The sequence below is a fragment of the Chelmon rostratus genome, chromosome 8 (genome assembly GCF_017976325.1).
Source record: "Chelmon rostratus isolate fCheRos1 chromosome 8, fCheRos1.pri, whole genome shotgun sequence".
Lineage (NCBI taxonomy): Eukaryota > Metazoa > Chordata > Actinopteri > Chaetodontiformes > Chaetodontidae > Chelmon > Chelmon rostratus.
Window position 1 is genome coordinate 9,848,972 of NC_055665.1, and position 7,361 is coordinate 9,856,332.

The window sequence follows — 7,361 nt, forward strand, 5'->3', positions numbered from 1 at the left end:
GGGTGGTTTTATTTATCCAGTATTTTTTGGGGGGAGACGGTGAACCCGAAAAATTTTGAGGGTTTGATGTTTTTCTCCCTGTCTGTGTCCCGTCTGGATGAGGCTTAATTTTGGGGATGTTTTTTTTTACTTTCCACCCCTAAGTTTCGGTGTGCTGAAACTCTCTCTCTCTCTCTTTCTCTTTCTCTCTCTCTCTCTCTCTCTCTCCCTCTCTTGCTCTGTGTGTGTGTGTGTGTCTGTGTGTGTGTGTGTGTGTGTGTCAAAGACAAAGATTTCATATCAACTCTGTATGTTTTCAGCAGCTTTACACTGAATACACCTGCACCTGCAGCAGCAGCTTTGTGTAGTAAATGTTAACTGAGAATGACTGTATGACCGTTCTGCTCTGTGTACTCAGTGTGCAGAATCCTGCAAGTAGACATTGCGAGATATTATGTTACATTATGTTATGTAATGTTACATTACGTTACGTTATATGGATACCAGTATATTGATTTGCATTTTCACGCTACAATCAGCGCTCCTCTCATCTGTTTCAGACAGAGGAAAGAACTGCTGCCTTTTTGAGCATTACATATTTCAAAGCATTAAACCTTTCACAATACCACTCAGTAAACATCTGTGGAGTGATCTGAGGTGCAAAGTTCAGTGAGTGAGCACACCTGTGTTTTGTACTTGACACACAGGAGGTGAGATTGATGACTAGACTGCCTTATTTGTAGAGCATGAAGGGGAGAGGAAGCTCCACCATGCGAGGACAGAAACTCTAGACTGAAAATTCAGCTTCTAATTATTGAATTGAGTCATTTGTCATCAGACCCCAATGCACATATACAGTATATTAGTATATATGTGTATAAATTAGAGAAAACCAGGCTGTTGCATTTTCTCTTTGAAACTTGGCGTTCGCTACTTGGTTGCGTTATAAACAGTGGTGGAAGAAGTGCTCACATTCTATTCATGTCCAGTGTTTCTCACCAAAAGACATTGTGTGCGTCCTTTAGATCTAACAAATTGTTGAGAGCATTTCTTTTCTCTCTTACGTTTTAATACAAAACATTTTTGTAAGTATTTTAAATTCAACATCCATGTATGTTGTCCATCCATGTTTACTAGCTCGCAGTCTTCTTCTTCCCTGCCTTTGCTGGCACGTTGCAGCAAATCTTGGCTTGTTACCGTCAACTATTGATCGGTGGATTAATCTGACACTATTGGTGGGACTGGAAACTACATGGGGAACTTTTAAATAACTAAGCCACAGTGTAAAAACACTGCATTCAACATGTTATTTCGGTAAAAGGACATAAGAATTGGAATCAAAATAAATGTAGTTGAAGCATAAGGTGGAAGTGGAAGCATAAGGTAGCATAAAATGAAACCAAAACCGCTGCTGAAAAACAAAGTCTGATGTAGTCAAAACTACCCGGGGGAAATCTCCACACATCCAAATGAATATGGTTTGAATAATGCTTCCATGGCATTCAAAAATGTGGTTCTCTCCAAATTCAAAAAGCTGCACGTGAGTGTGTCTGTATGGAAAAAAGAGTTTGTAAGTAGGACAAGCCCCGGTCTCTGCTGTTCATCTATATCAGCCAGTATTTGCTGGTTTGTCAGTTCAGATGTCTGAGACGTATAACAAGGTGTGCAAAGTCTCATCATCATCCCACTACATGCTCTCATAAAATCCTTTCATTATTCAGATGGATTCTGTTTTGAATACATGTCATATGCAAAATTCTGTTGCAAATTTGTATGCAAACAAGTTTTGTGAAGTTTCATAAAAATAAGAAAGGTTCACTAGAGACCTGGTATATGCGCACAATGATGACCTATTTTTCAGGCTATTTAAATAAATTAGAATTATGGTCCTGTAAAAAGTCTGAAGGGCATGAGGCTGCTGATGCCCTCATGTCCTGGTCCTTGTAATCCAACACCCTGACCAGAGGAACCACATTTCCCAATGAAAGGGCAGAATCATCCTACTGTGCTTTGCAGTGAGCCTGATAACATGCACCTGTTCGATAAGGGCGTGAGTTTGTCCTGCCAACGCCTTGTTCTTGTTATTGTTAAAGTGTAAAATTACTCTGACAGAGGCGAGTATGGTTGCTCAGGAGCATCCTTCCATCTGTGTTAATGCATCAATACTTTCATGTCAAATTAGGTCTCATCTGTAGCTTGGAGTTTACCCTCATATTATGGAGCTACGTAATTTTGCCATGTATTAATAGAATTATCATTATTATTATTATCCTAGTAATTTTTTACATTTTATTGATTATGATACAGGTTATTATGTTTGCTGGTGGTTTCATGTTGCCCGATTACCTGCACCTGAGTACTGCATCTTTGCTTTTGCTATTTATAATAATAATAATTGTCAATTCACTATGACACATGCAGTGCAATAAAAAAAAAGCTCTATTAGGACATTTACTTTATTCGTTTCTCATGTAATGAGACCACAGCGCCCCCCCTTGGAAAGCAAAAAGACACCATGTACAAAACTGAAAAGACAACCAAAGTAAAGCAAAAGCAGGAAAAGAAGAAAAAAACGGAAACGAATAGTACAGGATGTTTGTGAAATAGTTTGTTTTTCATTCCAAAAATAATATATGACCATTATATCAAAAAATATGTTATCCTTTAAATAAGATTTGAAGTGCATGAGCCCTTGATTAACTTGAGTGCTGCTGGGCAAGTACAGAGTGCTTATACTATAGTAGATTTATTTAACTTATCATATGTCATAAAAAATACCTAAAAAGAAAAAAAAAATACAACCGAGACATCTACTTTAACACATTAGTATCAATGAGGTTTCATCAGAACTAGATTAGTACAAATATCCTTTTCTTTTTATTACTCTTTTATTTATTTTATTCTACTTTATACTTCATTAAATGTATTTATTTATTATATTTTTATTATTTACTCCATAGCATGTTTATTATCCTGTATTTTAACTTTTAATCGAATCGTTGTTTTACAACTCGATACTATTGTAAAAGAGGATACCTCCTCAACGGTCTTTTGAGGTACATAAAAGCTGATTAAAAGCAGCAGTGAAAAGTAAATAAGTGCGTTTACAAGTATTGTGTAGTTTTGAGGTATTATTACTTAATTGGAGTATTTCCATTTTCTGTTAAAACTTTATACTTCCACTTCACTATGTTTCAGGGGCAAATATCGTACTTTGTACTGTGCAGATTCAGATTAATAATACAAAATATAATGTAGCTAATCACAATAAGCTTCACCTTTACCAGGTGCAACATTAAAAAATGCCATGTACATTAATGCATCAATAATTAGAATCCAGTAATATGATTTACATTACTCTGAAATGCACATTAATATTTTGATGCATACTTTTGTACTTGTATTTCTACACGGTGAAATTGCTGCTCTCTAAGTTTGTACTGCCACCCTACTGTACATTTCTAGTTAATAATAATAACAACAGATATAGTAAACATATATTTTGCAGTGTTTCACCTGAAACCGAATGAAGCCCTAATATATAACACCTTTACATAAACCAGTATAGTTTCAGATATTTCTGTAGTTTTGCTTCCCCATTCCAACTAAACCACAGGGCTAAATTTATATGAAACAGGTGAGATAACATACAGAAAAAAGACAAAAGAACAAAGAGGACGGATAATATTGTTGCGTCACGTAAGGCGAGTCTCAAAGCAGAACACACCGGAGGCCTGTGTCTCCCTCATCTGTTTGCTCTGTGTCATTCTCTTATCTGTCTTATTTGTGCAGTTTCAGAGGAGTCAGAGAGACATTGGTGTGTCACGAACTGCAGGTGTTTTAAAAACACATCAGTCTATCTGAGGCAGTTCTTTTCTGGGAAGAAGTCGACTTCCCAAAACCTTCCTTTCAACATGCGAGTGAATGAGTAACACGCCCGGTCAGAGGTCAGCCTCAAGTCAAACAATGTTTCATGATGCTAAATCCATCTCTGTGAAGGAGGAAAAAGAAACATCAAGAACTGGCATCATTACTGGCTGTTTGGATTTAACATACAGTGGATTATACTTTCATATTACAGAATTTCAGGAACCATTTTTCAGCAGGATGTGGTTGCAGAAACATTGTCTCATAATGAGGTGCTTTTGCACAACCCAAACACAGAATGAAGGGCAGGTATCGGTGCAAAACAGTTTATTGTGAATCCAGCAATCAATATGAAATGTGCCATCGAGGCAAGCTGAGCTGGGTGGTTGGCTGGTTGAATGGTTGGCTGATTTGTGGCAGGAGATCCAGGTGGAACCACGGTTTAAATACTGTGCCGGTGATTAGTGATGAGCCACAGGTGTGCAGGTGGGTTGGCCGCAGGAGGGGCAGGTGATCACGGCCAGCTCCGCTCAGACAAAAACAAAGATACACAGAGGGAGAGAGAGACGACACACATGACACATTGGGGAAGGGACACAGAGGAAAGACAGGAAGATACTGCCAAATCCTCACACAGTGCTATGGAATTTAATTTCTAACCCCTCCCGTGTGATAGCCAGATGTGTTCAGCAACAGGCAGTGTTTTGGATTTTTGTTTTATTTTTTCTTGTCATTGTCTTGAGTTGCTGCCGTTTTGCTGCCATTTTGGGTTTTATATGGACTTAAACTGGCGACAACTAAAGCTGCAATCCTGGCAAAATGAGAAAAAAGGACACCTTAAATAGTATTTAAGTTTAAACATGTATTTTATTACTCATATTTACAGGATTTCATGTTACACAATAACTAATGAAAAAATTAAGATTAAGTAACACAGGCTTTTCTTACCTAACATAAATATATATTTTACATTAAAAACGTTTCCTTTCACGTGAGATTAGGATAGGTGAGGAAATACATTTCAAAAAGGGCCAATACACACATTAAAGCTTAAACAGTGGGAAGGTGAAAAGCTCTATGAATGAAGAAGCACCAGCAGTCCCAGGCTAAGGATCACTGCAAACAGCCCACTGAGCCGCACCGCTTCTGATCCAGAGAGAGGAATACCTGCATGAGGAGAAAGATGACAAATTAAGTAATTATACTGGATTTAACACATAATTTGACACGGATGTGATGGCAAATACTTAAGATTCGTCAATACCTTTAACTTCTACCATCTTGGTGGCAGAGGCAGAGCGTCCTGCAGCTGCATTTTCTGCAACGCAGGTGAAGTTTTGGAAAGTGCCGGGTATAGAAGGGGTCCACCTGAGCTCATTTTCATGGACTGAGAAGTAGGTTCCAACGGGGAAGCCCCCTCTGAACTGCCATTTGACAGTACAGTCCACATTTAAGGTACAGCTCGTCAAACAGGTGAATTTACTCAGTCTGCCAGGAAACACAGTGTCGGGTCCGCTGATGCTGACGCTCCACGGATCAACTATAAGAAGAAAGTTCACTCCAGTATGTGGATATACATTATTTGGCCTTGCTTCCCCAAACTCTTTTTTCCCTTCAGGAATACTTACAGCTGAGTAGATAGCCCAGGCTCAAAACACTCGTCTGGTGTACTGCAGGTGTGTGAGTCTCACACTGGTAGAATCCAGCATCAGAGGGCAGCAGTGAGTCAAAGTGAAGGGAAGCGTTCTGCAGCTGCTGCATATTTTTACGCAAGGTCACTTTCTGTCCATCTTTGTACCAGACCACATGGTTTATCAGCTGTGACAGCGATGAGGCATCATGGCAGACCAGATCCAGTGGCTGGCTGACAGACGGGACGGTGTTCAGTGGACTGATCTGTACAGACACTCGATCTGCAAATAAACACACCAGATAGAGGATTTCCAAATAATGAAGAAAGAGGAAGAACACACATCAGTGATGACTATCTATCTGCAAATTTAACATATATTCAGACCCTTTATTTAAGTACAGCAGTATAATTAAAATGTGCTTAAAGTGACAAAATAAAAGTACTTGTTGTGCAGAAAAAGGGGTCCTGCGACTGGCATATCATTATATAATTACATTATTAGATAGAACACTGATGCATCAATGTGCAACTAGCTTGTCAAGGTGCAGCTGGTCTTAACTACTTTATATACTGTCAGGCATTTCAGTCCGCCGGGTCCCAGTCTGTGGGTCAGGTCCCCTCAAAGGGCCCCAAAAGAATTTGGTGGGTTGTAAGATGAAAAGTTCATGCAAAGTCCTGCTTCATGAATCAGTATTGACTTGTTTTTATAAGAAAGTTTCGGGGGGGGGGGGTCACTCTTTGGTGGAAGCAGCTCATTTGATACGCTACAAGGACCAACACAGACACTTTTTTTAAAGGTGCACAAGCCAAAAAGGTTTAGAACCAACATTTTAATCTTTAATCATGTGTTGAATTTTCCAAGCTCATCCACAACTATATAGCAGCATTAAAAGGATATACATGAGTGAAGTACAAGTCACCTGCTGTACTCACTCTGAATTTCTACAATAGAGGTCAAAGAGCTGGAGACTCCGGTTTCTGGATTGAGCACGTTGCACTGTAATTCCACAGTAGAGTCCAGTCCATCTGGTGTCCAGGTCAGTGTGCTGCCAATGGCAGTGTGGCCCTTAAAGGACCAAGTGTAAGTGCAGTTTGGGAAGCAAGAAGAGGAACAGATAAACGTGGTACTGAAACCAGCTGTCACCTGACCGGTCCAGGAAATCTGCTCCCAGGCCTCTGTACCTGGTACACCTGAGGGAGAGGAGGAGTCACATGTCTGTGTCAGATGTTGTATGTAAAGTCTTTGTTGGACACAGTCCCTTCGCTTCAACATTCATTTTCATTCTACTGCTATATAACTTATAAAAAGTTCCTACCGGGTTAACATTGCCTTCCCGTAATGCTTCTATCAGTTCTTCTCTTGTAGTGGTGCCGCTGCCATGTTTGTGCAGTATTGTTGTCTTATTCCTTCTTACTCCATATTTTCTTATCATTATTTCTTACTATTCTTGATACAAGGAAAATGCTATTTCACAGGCCTTGCTCAAAAATAAAAGCATAACTTGTCATATTTCAAACCAGTGTGACAGGGCTAGTCTGAACTTTAAATACATCATTGAATCCTGAATAATAAAATCCTTATTTAGAGTAAGATACATGAGGAGCATATTCAGTTCAAAAATTAAACAGCAGAATGTTTCTCAGCCTTTAGCCATCATGTCACCAGGTTTCTAAAGCATCTACCTGCTCATTTAAAAGGATTTCGAGTCAGTCCCTGGAGTAACAGTCTATCAGCAGTCAGTAAATGAAGTGCTCTTACCCATCAGTGCCACCAGCAAAACACAGCACAGATTCTTGCAGTGTGGTATCATAGTAATGACTCTCATGTCTGCCTCCACTGAGGGTCTAAACAAGAACTACAGTACCTCCCTTTTTTACACTA